Genomic DNA, 21,814 nt, shown 5'->3' on the forward strand with positions numbered 1-21,814 from the left:
GGCGACCGACGTGCCCTTTAAGTAAAAACCCCAAAAAAAAAAAAAAAAAAAAAGATTACTTTATTGGGGCCAGCCAATGCTGTGGTTATTAAGGCAGCTGGATCCCACTTGGCTGGTTGGCTTAGTGCTGAGTCTTCCAGGTGCTCTGCAGCAGCCTGAGTTCTCAGGTCCCTGTTCCTATTAAAATTGAAGCCCAGTTTTCCTTGAATAAACACCTATCACTAGTTCCTTCCTTGTCGCTTCTCCCCCTATTTTAGTGACACCATCTGGGTTTCCCAGTCATCTCTGGGTTTATGTTTTTCCTTGGAAGTCTTCTGGAGTGGTACCCTGAGCCGATGAATAGTGTCATGAATTCATTAGGTTTATATTTCATGCTGGATTTTTTCAAATAATGACTTTGGCTTTGGGTTCTAAAGGAAGGAAAAGCAGTCCCTCCTCCTTTTGGGACTTAGTGGAGCGGTCATTTTGCTCATACGTTTCCCTAGACATTGCCTGGAAAGGAATCTGGTCAGATTCACTCCATTCACTCATATTCATGTAAGTTCTTATTACAGGTCACACCCTGGACTCCTTGAACTTCAGGAAGTCACAGTAGAATCACAGTGATAGACACAATGTATAAGAATGTTCCCATGTATTACTGTGTTTTTAAAAAAGTTTACTATAGTGCACATGCACTTGCCGGAGACAGATAGATGCAGAGAGAAAGAGGAAAAGTATGGAAGCACTCCTCAGGAGGGATGGCCGTGCCACAGTCCCTTCTCCATTCCCATTTTGGAATTTGGGGCATGCACACACACGTGTTTAAGCCACGAGGTCCAGGGCTTGGTATGTACAGGCAGTGTGGGAGACAGCCATCTTAACCACTGAGCCATTGCTGGCCCATGTATCCTGTCTTTGATCTTCACAATATACCCATGAGGCAGGTGTGGGTGTGGAGGTCGGGAGAGGACATGGTTCCTTGTTGCTGGCTTAGAAAAGGTAAGTGACTTGCTCAGTTCACACAGCTGGTTTCTGGAAGACCCAGGCCTAACCCAGGCCTTTTGAATCTGTTTTTATCCTGGATCCGGCAGCTTGGAAATCATACTGGGTCAGTGTACATGTGTGCCCTGACAGGATGAAGAAATAGAGGAAAAAGGATTGTAGTGTGACCACGCCCCCTTGGGGAATGTCCCCCTATCCGCCCCAATCTCTCTGTCTCTGGTAAGCACACATATACCCTCTGACAAATTAAAAATCAAACAATAATAAAAACAACGTCCTCATTCAGTCATGAGTTTCTAAGAACATAAAACAGAACTAAAGATGGGACCAGCAGGTGGTGTGGTGGTTAAGGTGCTGGACACTCCCACATGGCCGACCAGGGTTCAAGTCCTGAATCTGGTGGCTTGCTTTCTCACTTTCTCTCTCTCTCACTCTCACCCTCTGTCTCTCTCTGGCCAAACTAAAAGATAAATGAATGAATAAATAAAATAAATAATTATTAAAAAAAAAAAAGAACTAAAGTTCAGCCCTTAAATTGTAGGTTCTGGAGCAAATTTCTCATTGATTTTCATAGCCAGGAGCATGCATGACACTGCAATTGCAGTTGTTAGTCTCTGAAAGCAGCAGTTCAGTTTCCCGTGGAGAAACCAAAAGCCTAAAGCAGCCTAGAATCCTTCTATTAGGTCTGATCAGTCAGATGGAAAGGTCAAGGTAGAATCAGTCATATGTGGACTTTGGTGGAGGACCCACTGAGACCTGATGTGGGTAGGGGCTGCTGGAAGTGTCTTCTGAATAGACTGTCTTCTGCAACCCCATGGTCAAGACCTTGATTGGAGAAGTGCCCTTTCTACCACAAGACCCACTGAAACTGCCAATGTTTCCTTTTGGCATTGCCATTTGGTTCATGAAGATATGTAGCTGGAAAAAGTTGAGAATCTTATTTTACCATGTGGACTACCAGTTTTATGGAGGCTAACTATAGGCAGGCCCAGTGCCAAGTGATGGAGAAGCACACATGAGCAGGTGTGACTTTGACCGAAGTAGCCCACAGACCTGGACAGGGGAGCAAGATGATTTGTGTCTGTGTACCTGCAGTGGACAGAGACAGCAAAGCAGTGTGAGGGTAATGGACAGTCTGGCTGAAGCCTATCCAGCGTGGGGACTGGTCACCAGCTATAGTCTCTACTCATTTTCTGCTGTTGAGCCCGTGGAGTGTGACGAAAGAAATCTGGCACTCTGAAATAATCTTAAATCAGGGCCAACTGGTGGCATGATGGTTAAGACAGCTGGATCCCACAGGGCTGGACTGGGTAGTTCAAGTCCTGGACCAAGAGACTTGAAAAACACGTTAGGGGTATGTGTGTGTGCATGTGTGCCCAAAATCCCAAGAGGAGAATGGAGCAGAAGGGACTTTGGTGTGACCATCCCTCTTGGAGATGGGTGCTCTCTCTCTCTCTCACTCATTCCAGCAAGCACACACATCTTCTAGCAAATTTTAAAAATGAGTAATTTTTTTTTTTTGGTTATAGGGCATGTGTGCTTGCCAGGGAGAGAAAGAGAGAGAGAGGGGTTGGCAGGTGGCGTGGTGGTTAAGGGTGCTGGACTCCCACATGGCTGATCTTGGTTCAAGTCCCAGACCTGGCAGCTTGCTTTCTCACTTTCTCTCTCATTCTATCCCTCTATGGTAAAATAGAAATAAATAAATAAATGGATAAAGATAAATAAAATAATTAAAGAAAATTTAAAAAAAAAGAGAGAAATGAGAAAGCACCTTCTTCGGGGCAATGACTACACCATAATCCCTCCTCCATTTTCTCAGATTTTGGACACACATGCACATGTGTGTTTTTCTTTTTCCTTTTTTAAAAGAGATTTTTGCTATAGGGTGCGTGCAGTTGCCAGAGAGACAGAACACAAGAAATCACCCCCCAGGGAGTTGGCCACACTGAAATCCCTTCTTCATTCCCTTCTTGGGATCTTGGGCATGCACACACATGTGCCTGCTATGAGCTTTAAACTGCCAGATCTGGGACTCGAAACATGATAGACTACGTGGGAGCACAACAATGTAACCATTGTGCCATCTGCTGGTCCCCATGTGTGTTTTTCAAGCCCCCAGGTCAGGGACTTATATTGTAGGTTGGCCATGTGGGATCCAGCTGCCTTACCACAGCACTGGCTAGCAGCTTGCTTTTTCACTCTCCCCCTCTCTCTCTCATTCACTCTCTTATTCTGTCCCTCTTTGGTCAAATTAAAGTAAATAAATAAATAAAGTTAAAGAAAATAATTCTTTATAAAAAAAAGAGAGAGAGCATAGGATGATAGCAGGCTAGAAAAATGAAAGTACCCACACGATCTTCCACCACCTGCCTGCCTCTCTGGTCTTGTCTCCCATCACTCAAGTTCCAGCCACACTGGCTTCCATGCTGTTCCTTGAACACAAGCACAGCTTGCCTTGGGGACTGCTTTCCTGGTGTCCATGTCTCAGTTTTTAGATGGATTGTTCTCTGTGTGCTTATTCCTGATGTGTACACATTTGTGCTCTCATTTCATTCAGTCTCCTCTCAGGCATGCCTTTTCCAGGCCATTCCATCCAATGTGGGACTACCCCATCCAATATGGCACCAATCCATCCAATATGATGCCAACCCATCCAGCATGGTGCCTCTGCATCCGTCATGGCACCAATCCATCCAACATGATGCCACCCCATCAGTCTCCCTATCATTATCATGCTTTATATTTCTCTTTATCATGTCTCACCTGACAATGTTTACTTGTAAATTTGTTTGTTATCTGCCTCTTCCTAAACATAGTATAAAGTCCAAGAGGAAAAGGACTTTGGCTCATTCCTTGCTACGTACAATGTGCCTAGTGTAGTAGCTGGAATAGCAATAATAAAATTAATAAACACATGTTGACAATGAACAAACACATCATCTGCCTGAAAGAACATACTTTTTTTTTTTTTTTTAGGGAGGTTTATGCTATAGGACATGTGTGCTCACTAGAAAGACAGAGAGACAGCAAGAAATCACCCCCCAGGGGAGATGGCCATACCGCAATCCCTTCTCCATTCTCCTCTTGGGATCTTGGGCTCGCACACACATGTGCCCAGTGTGAGTTTAAGCCACTGTGTCCAGGACTTGAACCACGGTCAACTACATGGGAGTCCAGCGACATAGCAATTACTCCAACTGCTAGTCCCAAGAACGTACTTTTTGAAAACACAACCAAATGAATTCTTTAAAACCAGCCTGGGACCAGCAGGTGGCATGGTGTTTAAGGCAGCTGGATCCCACATGGCTCACTGCGTGGTTTGAATCCCAGACCTGGCAGCTTGAAAAACATGCCAGGCACAAGTGCGTACATGCCCACAGTTCAGAGAGCAGAATGAAGTACAAGGGAGTGCGCATGGCTGTCCCCCCAGGTAGGAGCTTCCTTACTTTCCCTGTCTTTTTCTGTTTTTGGTGAGCACATGAGCCCTATGGCAAAAGCAAAACAAAATAAACCAAAACAAGCAACTGAGCTGTCATCACACATTTCCCCCACCCCCATTTTACATAGTTAAATTGGTTTAAATCGAGAATAAGATTTTATAAGAATAACGTTTTGAGGAAATGAGACCTAGACAAGTGATCTACTGATCTGCATTCAATTCCTTGCTTGGCATCTAGTGAATTTCCAGTAAGTTATAAAATCAGGTTTTAAAGGAAATTAAGTATGATGTAAATTGTGTGTATTAAGCTCTAATTTCTAGTTAGAAACCATGGAAAGTTGTTTTTAAAAATTATTTAATTTTATTTGTTGTTGTTATTTATTTTTTAATTTGACCAAAGAGACAGAGAGAGAGAGAGCAAGAAGAAGGAGAAAGTGAGAAAGCAAGTCGCCAGGTCCAGAACTTGAACCATGGTTGGCCATGTGGAAGTCCAGTGCCTTGACCACCACACCACCTGCTGGCCCCAGAAACCATGGAAAGTTATTTCTTCCCCACCTGTTGGGCCTAACCAGCACAAAAGGAAGGAGAGTTGGGGTAAAATAAATGGCCTATCCAAATAAAATCAGGGCACCTGATATCCACATTGGTCAACTTGTCCAGGTAATTACCAGGATTCTATTTCATGTTGTGACAACCAGAATCAACTTAACTCTCAAAGTCTTCATTTATTCACAAAGCGAGAGGATGGAGAGTATTTGTCCAAATGAACTCTGAATTATGCTGTGATTCTGGCCTTTCATGCTATATAAGGACCTGATACTGCGGTAGAAACTTACGGTTGAGGTCTCCTAGGGGAGTCACTGGTTTGTCATACTTGGGGGTGAACGTATAAGGGCTGTGGATGGCTGGATGATGGCCCCAAGAAATACTTGTCCTCATTCCTAAGACCTGTGAATCTTACGTCACATAACAAAAGAGATTTTGCAGATGTGATCGAGTTAGGGGTCTTGAGATAGGTGGTTATAGTGGATTATTTGGTGGAGCCCAAATGTAGGAGGCAGCCCAGGGAGAAGTACACAGGGCCAAGACTGGAAGGTGTGAGTACTGCCCGTTTGTCTAACTGCTCCTGCTTTTGTGGAGTCAGAGCTCAGTGAGGTGATGTGTAGGGGAGGCTGAAACCAAAGAGCAAGGCAGAGGGCAGCTCAAAAAGGCCCTTGGGTGCCATGCTGGATACGAGGATTTGTTTCGAAGGTAGCAGGGGACCACGAAGGGGAGGAAGATGAGCAGGTTTTCATTTTTGAAAACCTTTCTGATGTGGAAGAAAGGGTAGGAAATCTAGATGGGCTGAGAGGTAAAGGCCAGGTGCCAGTGGTTTTTTCCAGGGCAGGTAGGAGATGATGGTGGCCTGGCTGAGAGATGTGTGGGAGGGGATGCAGTGTGTGGATGCAGGAGATACTTGAGGAGGACAACCGTCTTAGCTCTCGATGATGGATATGTGGGAGACGATGGGCTAACAGTGATGCTCCAGTTCTGCCTCGAATGACGAAGAACAGGATTGAAGGGAAAATGATGGGTTGAGAAACGGGGTTTTGTGGTAAGCAATAAAGGAAGTGAAGAGTAATGTGCTCAGAGAGGAACCAGCAGATGCCTAAATGGTTATGCTGCTGGACTCCCATTTAGTCGACCGCAGTTCAAGTCCTGGACCGGGTGGCTTAAAACACACTGGATGTGTATGCATGCGTGCCCAAAATCCCAAGAGGAGAATGCGGCATGGCCATCCCTCCTAGGGGATGATTTCTTGCTTTCTGTCTCTCTCCAGTGAGCACACATACCTATAGCAAAAATTCTCTCAAATGAAATAAAATTTTTTTTGAGATCAGCAGATGGCGTAATGGTTATGTCGCTGGACTCCCACTTACGCAACTGTGATTCAAGTCTCAGATCCGGCATGTATGCATGCCCCAAATCCCAAAATAATGGAGGAGAAGGGATTATGGTGTGGCCATCCTCTTTGGGGGGTGATTTCTCACTTTCTGGCTCTCTGTTTCTCTCTGTCTCCTCAGTAAGTGCACACCCCCAATAGCAAAAATAAACCTCTCTACAAAAAAAAAAAAAAAAAAGTAGCATGCCCAGAGCTTTATTAGAACTCCACATTGGTCTGGGATGACCAAAAGATTCTCCTCTTGTTCAGTTAGACTAATTATCAGAGTTTTGTTTTTCTGAATCACCTAAGAAAGGGACACACAGTAATGAAGGCCAACCACCAGCCCTTGAAGACCACTATTCTGTGCTCAAGATGCTCTCAACCGCAGTTCATGTTCAATTTGTATTTGAGTGAATCTAATAGGCCTGTTGCCCTTTGAATGAAAGATTGGAGTGAGAATTCGAGCAGAGGCCCTTGATGTTACCACTTCCTGCTTTGCAAGTCTTAAAACGTCCTCAGATCAAACAATCTCACAAGAGTCAAGTTTTAGTCTGTCGTGTTGCTGGTAACAGAAATGCCTGAGTCCTCTGATAAAGAGTAGAGAATTTGGCTCACCATTTTGGAGGGCCAAGGTAAAGGACTGTGTCTGGTGATGGTCTTCTTGCCTGGTGGTTAACATGATGGAGGGGCAATGTATGGCCAGACAGAATAGCATGCGTCCATGTCTGTGCCTCCTTATAAGTACACAAGTATCCTATTATGGGGGTCTTACCCTGATCGCTAATCACTTCCAAGGCCTCACTTCTCAGCATCAGAGTTGGATTAGTTTCTGCCATATTAATCCCTTCATAGTATCAGCCTGTTTTCTTATTCTCTTTTTTTATTTTTTGGAGAGGTTTTGCTATAGGGCATGTGCGCTTGTCAAAAATACAGAGAGAGACAGAGAGACAGAAAGTGAGAAATCAGCCCCCAGGGGGGATGACCACACCACAATCCCTTCTCCTCTCGGGATCTTGGGCACACATGCACATGCACGTGGCATGAATTTAAGTCACTGGGTCCAGGACTCGAACCATCGTTGACTACATGGAAATCCAGCGACATAGCCATTACACTAATTGCTGGTCCCATTATTCTTCTCTATTTTTATTTAATTTTTAAAAATATTTATTTTGTTATTTTTAAAAAAGAATTATTTATTTAACTTTATTTCCTTATTTAAATTTGACCAGAGAGAGAGGGATCAAGAGAGAAAGTAGGGGAAAGTGAGAAAGCAAGTTGCCAAGTCCAGGACTCAAACTGCATTCAACCCATGTGGGAGTCTAGCGTTCTTAACCACCACACACCCTGTTGGCCCCTATTATTTATTTTTTAATTTGACCAGAGAGAGACAGAGAAAAAAGGAGAAAGTGAGAAAAAGCCTCCAGGTCTAGGACTTGAACCATGGTTGGCTATGTGGGAGTCCAGCACCTTAACCATCATGCCATCTGCTGGCCCCATATTCTTCTCTTTCTTAGAGAGCATATGCTTCTTTCCAGAGAGAGAGAGAGAGAGAGAGAGAGAAAGAGAACTTCTCAGTGGGGCATGGTGATGCCACAATTATTTTTCTTGCATTTCTCTATTCAAGCTGGACTTTGGTTATATACACACATGTTGTTTTTCAAGCCACTGGGCGGAGATTTGAACCCGTGGTGGGCCATGTGGAATCCAGCTCCCTTAAACACTAGACTATAGGCTTTCCAGATAAAAACCAATTTTCAACATGTGAAACTTTGGGGGACACACCTAAACCATAGCAAGTTTGATATGTAAAATTCAGAGTACTGCTTCATTAGACCAGCTGGTGGCATAGAGATTAAGGCAGCTGGATCCCACATGGCTGACTGTGGTTTGTGTCCTGGACTTGACAGTTTGAAAAACATGCCAGGTGCATGTGCGTGTATGTCCAAAATCCTGAGTGGAGAATGGAGTAAAAGGACTGCAGTTTGTCCATACGTCCTGGGGTCCGATTTAACACTTTTCTTCCCTCTTTTTCTCTCTGTCCCTCTCTCCAGTGAGTGCAAGCACTCTATAACAAAAACAAAAAATTAAAAAAAAAAAACCACTTTATGTTCAATATGGAGTAGGTGGGACACTTTTTTTCACCACTCAGAGTACTCTTTCCTAAGACACAAAGTGACACAGGGTGTTGAATGATCACCAGGTTGTTCAAAAAATCTATCTCCTGTTCCTCAATTTCTGGTCTGGAAAATGGGGGTAATAATTCCTATCTCCTGCAGGTTGTTACAAGAATTAAAGAAAATAAAATATGTACCACATGCAGCCTCTTCAGATGAATGGCACTGTAGCTTTTGTGTTTTACTGCCTTTGTCAACTCTGACTACTGAAGTCAAGGTCACCTCCCGGTGAATCGCCCCTCCTGATTCAGTTTACAGTATACAGTGTTATTGGACCGCGGGGCTTTTTCAATGAGGGAGAATTAAACTCAACATATTTTTTTTTCATGCCACAAGGTGTGTTTTATTTTCGTTAATCATACAAATAATTTTCTATAATACCCCAGGGCACACTGGAGAATTTGGCAGTCCTATGGGGTGGGGGGAGTCCCCTCGAAGACCCACAGGCCGATGACATCGGCGCGGAGTGCCCAGGGGGTTCACAGTGCAGCTTGTGGCTCGTGTCCATCTCTCACAGGGGTCTTCTCCCCCATCATGACTGGGGGCTTAAAGATGACACACAGGGGACTGGGGGCTCGAAGATGACAGGGCGGGGAATCCTCCAGGTGCTTAGGAAATTTCACTCCGCTTCTCCTGCTCAGTGGTCTCTTTGGTCGGCAGGGTGTTCTTCTCCTGTGTCTCTGTCTTCTTCAGCTTGGTCTTATCGAAGCTGACGACTTCCCCCATGTTGGGTTTGTCTGCCATTTTCTTGAAACGGTCTGCAGCGTCTCGCTCCGAGTCCAGCTCCTGATACTCTCACTTGCGAAGCTGCAGCAAGAGACCAACTCAACAGATTTTTTTTGGTCATACAAAATACTTTCCTAGGGAACCTTCATTTCATTGCCCCCCTCCAATTCTTGCTGTTTTCTCTGGACTGTCCTGGATATTCTACTTGGGAGTAGTAGTCAAGGTCAGGGGATAAACAGGTGTGGAGTAAAGATGAGTCCAGAGGGAGCTGAGGGGAAGGGAGCTTTTGCAAAATACTAAATTCTCCATTGAACAAGAATTGTTGAGTTCCTGCTCCGTATAAAATACTGTGCTCACTGATGCCAAACAGAAGCATCAAGGCATGACATCAACACTAGGAATGGAGATGAGACACAAGCTGATACAAAGTTAAAAATAATACCCATTGATGGTTGATATTAATTACTGAAGTAAGAGCATCAACTTAACCTTGTGTGAAGTCAGATTCATTTGTTTATCACATACTTGGCCCTGGGCATCTAGGGCTGGAGTTTCCTGGTGAGCAAACATTTGGTGAAGCTTTCTGGAGCTTTGACTAGTCCTTGAATGCCATCTTCAAGGAAGGAAGAAGGAAATGATCCTGTGAACAGAGACGCTAAAGTCCAAGATGGTTTTATGGGACTGTGAGTAAATCATTTGAATTATTTCTTCTAAATGGATCAATAGACCTGGATCCTTTTAAGAACCCAAAGGAAAGGAAACGTTTTAAGAGGCTTAATTTTTAACGAGCAGCTCTGAGCTCTCCAAAATAAGGCCAGTTGCTTTCGCTTTCTGGTCAGACAAGATCTCTGTTGTGCTGGAACCTGGCACAGCATGAAGGATAAAGGTCTGGGACAAGCTCGGGACACATTATGAAATGCTGAAAGCCTTGTGGAAACGGACATACCTCTGTTTGAACTCAGACCTCCCCTGCAGCTTTGCAGACATTCCCTGCAGGACCTGTGCCAGCAATGACTCACACTTCCAGACCCCCTGGGTTCAAACTGCTCGAGTCAGTGACCCTGCTGAATTGGGGACTCTTTCTTTCTTCCTTTTTTTAATTTTGTTTTTATAGATTTTTGCCTTAGAGCGTGTGGGCCTGCTGGAGAGAGAGAGAGAGACAGTGAGAGGGAAAGTGAGAAATCACACACACACACACACACCTGGGGAATGGCCATGGCTACAATCCCTTTCCTTCCACTCTTCCCATGGGATCTTGGGCACACACACACACACACCCGGTGTGAGTTTCAAGCCATTGGGTCTGAGACTTGAACCCCAGTCAACCATGTGGGAGTCCAAGATGTAACTGCTACACCATCTGCTAGCCCAGGGACTCTTCTATTATAACCAGGATACCAGGAATCCCATGATTCTCTGTTTATTTGTTTTTTAATCTGTCAGAGGGTTCGTGCACTCATGAAGAGTGTGTGAGAGAGACAGAGAAAGGAAAGAAAGCACCCCCCCCACCACCACCACCACTGCCATGGGAAATGGTCACGCTATAATCCTTCTTCATAATTTTTCCTTCCCCTTGGGATTTTGGGCATGCACATGCACCTGACTTGTCTCTCAAGCCAACTGTGAGGTCAGCCATGTGGGATCCAGCTACCTTAACCACCACACCACTGGCTGGCCTCCAAGATTCTTTAGGTGTCGGCGATTCATGTGAATAGACCTGCTCCCACCCACCACTGCACCTGATGTGACTCTGTCCCTCAGGGCTCATCTTGACTTTGAGAAGGTGAATTGAGGAAGGCAGACAGTGGCCCAGCAGTGAAACATGATGTTCCCTGACACAATCCCACATAGAAAGGTTTCTGGTTCAAGTCTGGAGACTTCCCTGAGTAGATTGGGAAGGTGCTTGCCTGTGAGGTGGGGTAGTTGAGGTCTGGGGGTGAAGGCTTTTAGGCTGTAGGTAGATGGGGAGAGGGCTGGGGTAGGGTTTAACTGAGTCCAATATGTTAGATGAAGAAAGAAACTTACAGGTCATCTGTCACTAACAGTTAAATGCACAGGATCGCCCAGCTCGTTAGTGACAGAGCAGGCGCTCATCTCTCCTTTGTTTCCTCTCTTTCGCAAATGTCTGTTTTTGCTCAACTAACCCGGTGTGCACTGTGACTGTCCCAGGGAGTCCCATCAGCCATGTGTCTCTGAGGCTTTATTTGCCTTTTTCTTCTTCTCCACATCACCTCTTTATCCCTTTCTGTTCTTTATTTCTTTCTTGGAAGAAAAGAAAATATCCTCCACTCCAAAGCCTATCTTATTTGTCCTTAGTTCACACCGATACAACAAATTTTATAGACTGGGTGGCTTAAACACTTAGTTATTTCTCACAGTTCTGGGTGCTGCTGGAAGTCTAAGACTAGTGTGCTAACGTGGTCAAGTATTTGGTGAGAGCCCTCCTGGTTCACAGGTGCCTTCTCCTTGGATTCTCATGTGGCAGAAAGCAGAGAAGGAAGCCAGCTCTCTCCCATCTCTTATAAGGGGACCAGTCCTGTCATGAGGGCTCTGTATCTTCTTAGTCCATTAAAAAAAAAAAACAAAAACAAAAAAAAAAAACAACCCACAAACTGTTTTTCTATTCTTCTCTCACAACATAGATCACTTCTGATTTCAAAGAGTGTAGGGATTTCTCCACACCAGCAAGCCAGCAAGCAAACAATTCTGCAGCAGACACAAGCTGGGCATCCTCTAAGATAATTCAATTCTGATGTTACCCACCAGAGATGGTGTCATATTCCACAGATTGAAGGCTCAGTCTCACAAGACTTTTCCGACTTCAGACACCAGTCAAAAGCCTAGGCCTCTGGCACTGCTGATTAACTAGCTGAGACAGGTGGAAACTGAGACACGGGACATTCCAAACACCTACAATAAAATCATAAAACCTGACAGACAAGAAGTGACTGGGGACCAGCAGATGGCATTTTGTCACTGCACTCCCACATGGCTGACCGCAGTTTGAGTACTGGACCCAGTGGCTTGAAACTCATGCTGGGTATGTGTGTATGCATGCCCAAAATCCTGAGAGGAGGATGGAGAAGGGATTATGGCATGGCCATCACTCCTAGGGAAGTGATTTCTCACTTTCTCTCTGTCTTTCTGGTGAGCACACGTGCCCTATAGGAAAAATCTCTCTAAAAATAAATAAAAATAAAAAATCAGTAGTTGAAATACTGGGTCTAAACCAGTTGGAACCAAGATGGCACCCGGAATGACTGCTACCTAAACTTCAGATTCATTGTACCCTCACTGTATGCATTAGCGTGCTGAAACTCCCAACTGCACCATGACAGTTTGGAATAACCGAGGCAACTACCAGAGCTACCCTAATAAGGAATGAGTTTAGGAAAACCACTGCCGTTTTGGGGAAAAGTGATGAGTAAACTGCCCCTTAATTAGCCTGGCATTAAACTAAACCGTGTAAGCCAGACATCCACAAAAGTTCCAAGCTGCCTGCCTCTGCGGTAGCCCTTCTGTCTTTCCTTTTAGGTGACTGCTTTCCCCTTCCTCTTGGAGGACGGAATGGAATGTTCACCTGTCTCCCTTAGGGGGCTGCTTCACCTGCTGAGTAGTCCGCTCTGTACACTTTCCTAATAAATGAGCTTTCATTCTCCCTCAGTGTCTTGCTCTTGAATTCTTTCCTGCATTATGCCAAGGACTCTCACATCCCAGAGACCCCCATGGGTTGTGTCTCCCTGGCAACACAACCACAAGTTGGGATTCTGATAATCCTCTTTTTGAATTAGATTTATTTGCTAGAGCAACTCATAGAGCTCAGGGAAATAATGTTTGCCAATTTATTAGAAAGGATATTTAGTTTATTTTAATCCTATTACTTTGTTGGTAGGAAGTACAAATATGAGATAGAAAGAGAGAGAGAGGAGAGGGGTTCACGACACCATCTCTTGTCCTCCATTTCTCCATCCAGGGCTGGGATTCAAACCATGCAGTTGGCTATGTGCTGCTCCTATGTGCACCACTAGGCCATGGGACTACCCTATTTTATTATTTTTTTAAAAAGTTTATTTATTTATTTCTTCCATGAGCAAGAGAGAAAAAAAGACAGAGACAGAGAAACAGATATTGTCATGGTTTTTATGCTATGAGCCACCTCCAGCTTCAACCAGCCCCAGATCATGGAAGCACCATACTCAATGTGTTCAGGGAGGTGTCCGAATGTGAACTCAGAACTCTTCCATGTGTGTCAACCCTATAGAGTATTTCACTACCTCTGAGCCATCATCTAACCTCAGTATAAAGGCTATTTTTTTTTTGACTTTTTTTTTTTTTGAGAGGTTTTCACTATAGGATGTGTGCGCTCGCCAGACAGACAGAGAGAGAGAGAGACAGAAAGACAGAAAGTGAGAAATCACCCCCCCAGGGGGGATGGCCACACTTCCATGCCTCTCCTCCCTTCTCCTCTCGGGATCTTGGGCACACACGCACACGTGCCCGGCATGAGTTTTAAGCCACTGGGTCCGGGACGCGCACCGCGGTCGACTACATGGGAGTTCAGCGACATAGCCATTAACGCTAACTGCTATCCCCCAATACAAAGGATATTTTAAAGGATATAAATAACCAACCAGATGAAAAGACAAATAGGGCAAGGTCTGGGAGGGTCTGGAGTGGGGGAGCTTTCTCCTCTTAGAGTTGGGGTGCAGCACTCTCCCAGCACATGGATGAGTTCTTCTTCACATGTTCAACTGCCCAGAAGCTCTTCACACCCTGTCCTTTTGTGTTTTATGGAGACTTCCTTTCATAGGCATTAACTGCTACTAGACTGGGTGGGGAAACCCAGAAATGCCCATCTGCTCAGATTCATGGCTTTTCTATGAGAGCAATTGAGAATTTTTACTTAAAGTATTTTATACATTTTAAACCAGCATATCTCAGATGAAACCATCACCTTTACTACTGGTTTTTTAAAAATTGCCACAGTGTGCATGCAGTTGCCAGAGTAACACAGAGAAAGAAGAGAGAGAGAGAGAGTGAAAGAACCCCCCCGCCCCCGCAATGGGGGCGGTCATGCTGCAATCCCTTCCTCTCCATCTCCATCCTGTGGCGATTCGAGGCATGCATGCACATGTGTTTAACATTGCTTTTCAAGCCACAGCATCAGAATACAAACCACAGTGGGCCGTGGGGGGACTTGCTCCCTTAACCACCAGGTATGGTACTGGTCCCACATTTATTTCTAAACAACTGTGAAGACATCAGGTTTACCTATAAAGGAGATTGCTATACTAAATTAAAAATAAGAGTCACAGAACTAAGATGAAGAGATGGTTGACCAGCCTGCTCACTGGTTACTTCCTGCTGAGCTGTCCTTCATAAGGCATTCTTTCTCATGATAATTCCAGATTTGCGATCTCCCTTAGGCCTGACCACACATTCTGCTTTTAAATGGACTACTATCCACCAACTATAATTTGCCTCAGACAGCGTCTGCTGATGAACTACCCAATTCTGTCCCTTTTCCCACCTCCTTAAAGTCCTCCTCTGTTATCTTTGTCCAATGTAGACTCTTTCAAAACAGTATTTATCTATTTTACTCTTTTCACTAGTAAAAAAGACCTTTGCTTTCTCAGAATTGGTGAACATGTCTGTCACTCCTATCTGGCCCTGCTGCTGGTGAGTCTGACTGCATGGCTCAGGTCCTGACCCTTGTTTTATTCCAGCTTTGTGAGACTAGTAAATTTCCTTTTCCTTATAACTTTACTTTGCAGTTGTCTTTTTCACTCGATGAATCCTTTTCTTATCATCTCTGATCTGTGAGTGACACCACCAGACATGTCTTGACACAAGCCAGGAAGCCAATTGTTTGCCTCAGCTATTTCTCTGCCACCTCCAGAGTGGTTTAATCAAGTTACATGGATTCTACCTCCTTAATCTTTCTTGAATCTACTTTCCCCATTCGCCCTATCACTGTTTTAATTTAGCTCCTCTACTGGGAAACCTACATTCATACTTTAATACTAGGCCATCTCAAGCGTCATTTCTCCCAGAAAGCCTTCCAAGAACCTATTCAGGCTATTACGTAATTGTTAGGATATTTTTTCTTCTTTCATCAGACTGTAAATGTCTAGTGGCAAAGGTTTTCTTCCCCTTTGCATTCAGTATGGCACTCGGTGATTGTTAAATGCACAAATGCATGAGTAAGATAAACATGAGAAAAATATTTATTTTCTATAGTTGCATGTAAGATTCATGGTCAAATGCAGGATGTTCTAATTTTTACCATTCTCTATAGATTTCATCCGTTTATTTTATTTATTTATCTTTTTCTGGGCACTTTTTCTCTTGTGATTCTGTCTCATTCTCTTCTTTGCAAAACTCAAGAGGAAACAAGACTCAGGAGTTAGAATACACACTGGTAGTTAGAAATCCAGTTGTAGTTAGGGACCAGCAAATGTCGTAATGGTTGTGTCACTAGACTCTCACAGGTAGTCGACCATGGTTTGAGCCCTGGACTCTGGGGCTTAAATTCATGCCAGGCGCATGTGCACGTGTGCCCAAGATCCCGAGAAGAGAATGGAGGAGAAGGGATTGTGTAGCCATCCCCCCGGGAGGTGATTTCTCTCTTTCTGTCTGTCTGTCTTTCCTGTGAGCTCATGTGCCCTGTAGCAAAAACCTCTAAAAAAAAAAAAAAAGAAAGAAAGAAAGAAAGAAATTCAACTGTTGTTGGGACTGGCAGGTGGCGTGGTGGTTAAGGATGCTGGACTCCCACATGGCCGACTGCAGTTCAAGTTCTGGACCAGGCGGCTTGCTTTCTCACTTTCCTTCTCTCTCTCTCTCACTCTATCCTTCTCTGGTCAAATTAAGAATAAATAAATAAATAAAGTGAAATAAAAATAATTATTTTTAAAGAAGAAATTTAGTTGTAGTTTTTTGGGCCAGAGATAAGTAGATATTGATCTGCAAAGGAAGTTGAATTTGTACCCACAATAAAACAAAATTAGCCATTAGAGATACCATTGCCTAGACAGGGAAATCTCATTATGCCCTTCCTGTGGTTGGCTGTGGAAACAGTACAGTTAGAAAGTTCATGTTCCTTCCTGTTCTGGCTGGACAGTTTGCTGTTATGATTCATCTTAAGGTGGAGTGTTAGTGAGTGAGAGCAAGTAAGAAAGTACAAAGTTGGATACTGATACCACGGACAAGTCCTGAAGGTGTTCCTGTGGCATTCTTTTTTTTTTTTTTTTTAAGAGATTTTTGCCTTAGGGCATGTGTGCCAGAGAGAGAGACAAAGACAGTGAGAGGAAAAGTGGGAAATCACCCCCCTCCCAGGGGAGATGGCCATACCATACCACAATTCCTTCTCCTCCATTCTTTTCCTGAAATTTTGGGCACATGAGCACCCATGCTCTGTGTGATTTTCAAGCTACCGGGTCCAGGACTAGAACTGCTGTTGGCTGTGTGGGAGTTCAGTGATGCACTGCACAACCTGCTGTTACCTTTGTGGCATTCTTAAAGAAAGATAAAAACAGAAAACAATTCTCGGGACCAGCAGTTAGTGTAATGGCTATGCCACTGGATTCCCATGTAGCTGACCGCAGTTTGAGTCCCAGACCCGGTGGCTTAAACTCACGCTGGGCGCGTGTGCATGCATGCCCAAGATCCCGAGAGGAGCATGGTGGAGAAGGGATTGCGGTGTGGCCATCCCCCCCAAGGGGGGGATTTCTCGCTATCTGTCTCTCTGTCTCTTTCTGTCCTTCTAGTGAGCGCACGCACCCTATAGTAAAATCCTCTCAAAATTAAAAAAAAAAAGAAAGAAAGAAAGAAAGAAAACAATTCTCAGCTGAGTGTTGTAAATTTTCACATTTGCTTTACTGGTTATGCTATACCTACCATTCTTTTTTTTTTAGAGAGGTTTTGCTATAGGGTGCGTGTGCTCGCCAGACAGACAGAGAGAGACAGAGACAGAGACAGAAAGCGAGAAATCAACCCCCAGGGGGGATAGCACGCTGCAATCCCTTCTCCTCTATTCTCCTCTTGGGATCTTGGGCACGCACACACATGCACCCGGCGTTGAGTTTTAATCCATTGGGTCCAGAACTCGAACTGCGGTGGACTACGTGGGAGTCTGGGGACATAGCCATTACGCTAACTGCTGGTTCCTACCTACCATTCTTGAAGCCCTTGCATCACACTGTGTACAGCAGAGCCATACTCGGAATCGCCACGTGCCCATTCCATCGAAATTTTTTTCCTTTTAGCATAAACAGAGGACAATGAACAGCACACACAAATCAATTTGTCGCATCATGCTTTTTGTTTTATTTATTTTATTGCTAGAGAGTGTGTGCACTTGCTAGAGAGAGACAGAGGGAGAAAAAGCAGATCTCTTGGGGAATGGTCACACGACAATCCCTTCTCTTCCATTCTCCCTCCCTTGGAGATTTTTGTTTGTTTGTGTATACACACGTGCACACTTGGTGTGTTTCTCAATCTGCCAGGTCTGGGGCTTGGACCAGTTGGCCATGTAGAATCTGGCTGCCTTAACCATCAGATCATGGAGCTGGCCCATATTTATTTTAATTTGCCAAAAGGTACATGCACTTGCCAGAAAGGGAGAGACAGAGTGAGAGAGAGAGACAGAGACAGAAAGGAGGGAAGGAGAAAGCATCTCCTAGTGGAGAGTGGTCACACCATAATCTCTTTAACATTTCTCCATCCTGTTGAGATTTGGGATATGAACATACATACACCTACTGTGTTTTTCAAGCCATGGGAGCTGGGATTTGAACTATAGTTAGTTATGTGGGATCTGGGTCTCTTAAACAGTAGGCTAAGGGACTCTATCTATCTATCTATCTGTCTATCTATCTATCTATCTATTTATCTATCTATCTATCTATCTATCTATCTATCTATCTATCTATATCTATTTATTTGCTATGGGGTATGTATGCTTGCTAGAGAAAGGGAGAGAGAAAATGAGAACCCCTCTCCCCCAGCAATATAACAATGCTACATTCCTTTCTCCTTTTGGGATTTTGGGCATGTTTGCACACATGCCTGGTGTGTTTTTCAAACTGCCAGGACCAGGACTCAAATAGCAGGTTGGCCACCTTAATCACCATGCCACGATTATTATTTTCAAAAAATTTGCTATAGGGTGCCAGAACTTGCCAGAGACAGATAAAGAGAAAGAGAGAGAGAGGAAGTAAGAAAGCTTCTCTCAGGAGGGATAGCCACACCACAATTCCTTCTCCTCCATTTTTCCTCTTGTGATTTTGAGTATACACACACATGCCCCTGGTTTATTTCCCAAACTGCCAGGCTTGGGACTTGAACCATAAAGTTGGCCATGTGGGATCCAGCCATCTGACACCATGTACCAGCTTGCCCTATTTATTTACTTTTTAAAAGTTTATTTCCTCAATGAGACACAGAAAGATAGACTTCCCAGCCAGGTCTTCATGCTGCAATGCACTTCCCAGCCTCAGCTTGCACAGTCCACAGGCCCATGTGGCTGGAGTGTGCAGGAAGACCTTGGCAGGCTAAGCTGGGATCTCCCGGTATGGGTTCAGCGTCGCCAAGTGTTGCACTACTGCTGTGCCACTCTGGCTGGCCTTCAGTTTTGATTTTTCTGTGAACTCTGACTAAAAGGAACATATCTGGGGAAAAGATCATTCTGTTTATTTATAGAGGACTTTTTTTTTTTTTTTTAATTTGGGAAATAGGCTGTGTCAAAGTATAGAGGGCACTTTCTTGACTAGATCAATGCGCCCCAGGTCTAGTTATCTCTAGGTAAGTAGGTGAAAGGGCGATGGTGGAAACATGGTACTTGTAGCTCTGGATGCAGAATTTCCCCCAAACTGTTGCAAAGTCCAAATTAGGAACAGTGTTTCCTGGTCTCATAGAGGCCTTCATCAATTCAAAATCCTTCTGTGGTGTTCAGAGAGCAAGCCTGACATTTGTCTACCCTAAGAGGAATTCATGTCCTTGTGATTCGAACCATCAAGTGAGAACTGACCTTGACCCTACAGGGAAGGACGCAATGAGGAGAGAAATCCAACACGACATTGTTATCAGCTCCAACATAAGCACGAGGTTGAAACGCGCCTGCTGCCGGAGCTGCTGTTCTGCAGAGGAATTTGTTAGTTAACCAGCATTCGCCAGTGTCTGTTCTATTTAGAGCTCCTGATATGTGGGCTGAGTATGAGCGCTGTGGGTCATAAATAGAGAATTCTGAGATGTCCGATGGGTGTGACTAAGTATTTTTCAAAGATTCATATCCAATTTTTTGTTGTTGTTATAGGGCATATATCCTTGTCAGAGAGAGACAGAGAAAGAGGGAAACCGAGAAATCATCCTCTAGGGGAGATGGCCATGCCACAATCCTCTCTCCTCCATTCTCCTCTCAGGATTTTGAGCATGCATGCACATGCACCTGTCATGTTTTCAAGCTGCCAGGTCCAGGATTCAAATCACAAAGTCAGCCATGTGGGATATTGCCACCCTCACCACTACACCGCTTTCACCACCACACCACCTGGCTGGCTCAATTTTTTTTTTTTTAAACATACTGTCCCTATTAGACTGTTCACAGGTTAATTTTCTTTTTTTTTTTCTGACCTATAGTGTTCTAATAAATTTTTTTTTTTATTGTTAGAGTGTGGTGTGCTCTCCAGAAAGAGGGAGAAAGCACCACTCAATGGAGCGTGTTCACACTACAATCCTTCATTTCTCCATCCTGTCAGGATTCTGAGCATGCACACTCTCATGCCTGGTGTGTTTTTCAAGCTGGGATTCAAACTGTGTGGTCAGCCACATGGTAGTCGGCTCCCTTAACCACTAGGCCACAAAGCTGGCCCCGTTTTAATGTTTGTTTACAGCTTATTTAGGTATAATTGATATACAAAAAGGCACTTTTTAAAAAAAGAATTGTTTTATTTAAATTTATTTATTTATTTAAATTTGACCAGAGAGGGATGGGGCCGGGAGGACAGAGAGAAGGGCAGCGAGAAAGCAAATTACCAGGTCCGGGGCTCAAAGCGCAGTCGGCCATCTGGGAGTCCAGTACCCTTAACTGCCACACCACCTGCCGGCCCACTGAGTGCAATTTGATGAATGTGGACATCATGCATATACCTATTATACCATTACCACAAGAACATATTCATCACTTCCAAAAGTTTCCTTTTGTCCCTTTGATTGCCTTTTTAATTTTTTTAAAATGGTAAGGACACTTAACATGAGATTTACCCTTTTAAGTTTCTAAGTGCACATTGTAAATGTTGTACAGCAGATTTCTAGATCTTACTCATCTTGTCTCAGCCTATTTATACCCATCGAACAACAACTCCCCATTCTCCCTTTCTCCCATCCCCTGGCAATCTCCATTCTATTTTCTGCTTCTGTAAGCTTATTTTGGATGCCTCATATAGCGGCGTGATGCAGTGTTATGTTCTTCCATGACTGACATTTCACTTAGCATAATGTCTTTTGGGTCCACCTATATTCTTGTAAATCATCCCCTGACATTTTTCTGCATGGTTGCATTGATTCTCTAATAGTTCCCTTGCACATGAGTGGTGATAAAGTGCTTGATCATGAATGTGATTCAGGCCTTTGCACTCTTCCTGCAGGAAACTGTGAACAGCCATCCACGTGAGCAGTGCCTGAGTAGTGGAGGTGTGTGCAAATAGAAATCATTCCCTTTCAGAAGTGTCTGCAGAGCTCAGGCACTGACAGATACAGAAGCTGCCTCTCCTTAACAAAACCTAATGTGACTTTTAAAACTTGAAATTGTAGGACCAGCCAGTGGCATGGTTATTAATGTGGCTGGATCCCACACGGCCAGCTATACAGTTCAAGTCCCTGACCAGTGGCTTAATAAACATCCAGATGCATGTGTGTGTGTGTGTGTGTGTGTGTGTGTGTCTGTGTGTTTGTGTCCAAAATCTCAAGAGGAGAATGAAGGAGAAGTGATTACAACATGGCTAGACCCTTTAGAAGGGTGCTTTCTCAGGCCAGAAAGCAGCATAATGGTTAAGGCGCTGGACACCCACATGACTGATCGCAGTTCAAGTCAAGGACCTGGAGGCTTGAAAATCATGCCAGGTATGTGTGTGTGTGTGTGTGTGTGCGTGTGTGTACAAAATCCCAGGAGGAGAATGGAAGAGGAGAGATACTGACATGGCCTTCCCCCCGGGGGAGTGATTTCTCACTTTCCATCTCTCTGTCTCTCTGGCGAGTGCATGTGCCCTATGGCAAAAACCTTGGGGAAAAACAGGGTACTTTCTCACTATCCCTCTCTTATCCTATCTGTCTCTCTCAGGAGAGTGCATGTGTTCTACAACAATTAAAAAAAAAAAGATAGGGCCAGCAGATGGTGTAGTGGTTACATTGCTGGACTCCCATGTAGTCGACTGCAGTTCAAGTCCCAGACCAGGCAGCTTAAAAATCTCATGCTGAGCACTTGTGCATGTGTGCCCAAAATCCTGACAGGAGAATGGAGGGGAAGGGATTGTGGCATGGCCATCCCTCCTGGGGGGGGGTGTCTCACTT

The 21,814-nt window shown here is 44.3% G+C and overlaps 1 protein-coding gene and 1 pseudogene across 14 annotated transcripts in view; one reads left to right on the forward strand and one right to left on the reverse strand.

Annotated features, from left to right (window-relative positions):
- Positions 1 to 21,814, forward strand: part of LOC102468879 (C1GALT1-specific chaperone 1) — a 78,805-nt gene that overhangs the window by 33,691 nt on the left and 23,300 nt on the right. The window lies entirely within an intron of this gene.
- Positions 3,339 to 9,283, reverse strand: LOC102468456 (thymosin beta-10 pseudogene; annotated as a pseudogene).

This window comes from Tupaia chinensis, unplaced genomic scaffold (genome assembly GCF_000334495.1).
Source record: "Tupaia chinensis unplaced genomic scaffold, TupChi_1.0 Scaffold144262_1, whole genome shotgun sequence".
Classification (NCBI taxonomy): domain Eukaryota; kingdom Metazoa; phylum Chordata; class Mammalia; order Scandentia; family Tupaiidae; genus Tupaia; species Tupaia belangeri.